This window comes from Musca vetustissima, unplaced genomic scaffold (assembly GCF_032173495.1).
Source record: "Musca vetustissima isolate MV318-11 ecotype Yass unplaced genomic scaffold, APGP_CSIRO_Mvet_v1 utg8408, whole genome shotgun sequence".
Taxonomy (NCBI): domain Eukaryota; kingdom Metazoa; phylum Arthropoda; class Insecta; order Diptera; family Muscidae; genus Musca; species Musca vetustissima.
In genome coordinates this window covers 93307-95161 of record NW_026875034.1, presented here as the reverse complement: position 1 = coordinate 95161, position 1855 = coordinate 93307, and positions in this window count along the sequence as shown.

Here is a 1855-nt window from a genome sequence, read left to right as displayed (position 1 = left end):
TCTTTAAAAAATCCACGCCTTTTATAGTCCTTGAAAAAATATTCTTTAAAAAATCCACGCCTTTTATAGTCCTTGAAAAAATATTCTTTAATAAATCCACGCCTTTTATAGTCCTTGAAAAAATATTCTTTAAAAAATCCACGCCTTTTATAGTCCTTGAAAAAATATTCTTTAAAAAATCCACGCCTGTGATAGTCCTTGAAAAAATATTCTTTAAATAATCCACGCCTGTGATAGTCCTTGAAAAAATATTCTTTAAATAATCCACGCCTGTGATAGTCCTTGAAAAAATATTCTTTAAATAATCCACGTCTGTGATAGTCCTTGAAAAAATATTCTTTAAAAAATCCACGCCTTTTATAGTCCTTGAAAAAATATTCTTTAAAAAATCCACGCCTTTTATAGTTCTTGAAAAAATATTCTTTAATAAATCCACGCCTTTTATAGTCCTTGAAAAAATATTCTTTAAAAAATCCACGCCTTTTATAGTCCTTGAAAAAATATTCTTTAAAAATCCACGCCTTTTATAGTCCTTGAAAAAATATTATTTAAAAAATCCACGCCTTTTATAGTCCTTGAAAAAATATTCTTTAAATAATCCACGCCTGTGATAGTCCTTGAAAAAATATTCTTTAAATAATCCACGCCTGTGATAGTCCTTGAAAAAATATTCTTTAAATAATCCACGCCTGTGATAGTCATTGAAAAAAAATACTTTAAATAATCCACGCCTGTGATAGTCCTTGAAAAAATATTCTTTAAATAATCCACGCCTGTGATAGTCCTTGAAAAAATATTCTTTAAATAATCCACGCCTGTGATAGTCCTTGAAAAAATATTCTTTAAAAAATCCACGCCTGTGATAGTCCTTGAAAAAATATTCTTTAAAAAATCCACGCCTGTGATAGTCCTTGAAAAAATATTCTTTAAAAAATCCACGCCTGTGATAGTCCTTGAAAAAATATTCTTTAAAAAATCCACGCCTGTGATAGTCCTTGAAAAAATATTCTTTAAAAAATCCACGCCTTTTATAGTCCTTGAAAAAATATTCTTTAAAAAATCCACGCCTTTTATAGTCCTTGAAAAAATATTCTTTAAAAAATCCACGCCTTTTATAGTCCTTGAAAAAATATTCTTTAAAAAATCCACGCCTTTTATAGTCCTTGAAAAAATATTCTTTAAAAAATCCACGCCTTTTATAGTCCTCTTAAAAAATATTCTTTAAAAAATCCACGCCTGTGATAGTCTTAGAAAAAATATTCTTTAAAAAATCCACGCCTGTGATAGTCCTTGAAAAAATATTCTTTAAAAAATCCACGCATGTGATAGTCCTTGAAAAAATATTCTTTAAAAAATCCACGCCTGTGATAGTCCTTGAAAAAATATTCTTTAAAAAATCCACGCCTGTGATAGTCCTTGAAAAAATATTTTTTAAAAAATCCACGCCTGTGAAAGTCCTTGAAAAAATATTTTTTAAAAAATCCACGCCTTTTATAGTCCTTGAAAAAATATTCTTTAAAAAATCCACGCCTTTTATAGTCCTTGAAAAAATATTCTTTAAAAAATCCACGCATTTTATAGTCCTTGAAAAAATATTCTTTAAAAAATCCACGCCTTTTATAGTCCTTGAAAAAATATTCTTTAAAAAATCCACGCCTTTTATAGTCCTTGAAAAAATATTCTTTAATAAATCCACGCCTTTTATAGTCCTTGAAAAAATATTCTTTAATAAATCCACGCCTTTTATAGTCCTTGAAAAAATATTCTTTAAAAAATCCACGCCTGTGATAGTCCTTGAAAAAATATTCTTTAAATAATCCACGCCTGTGATAGTCCTTGAAAAAATATTCTTTAA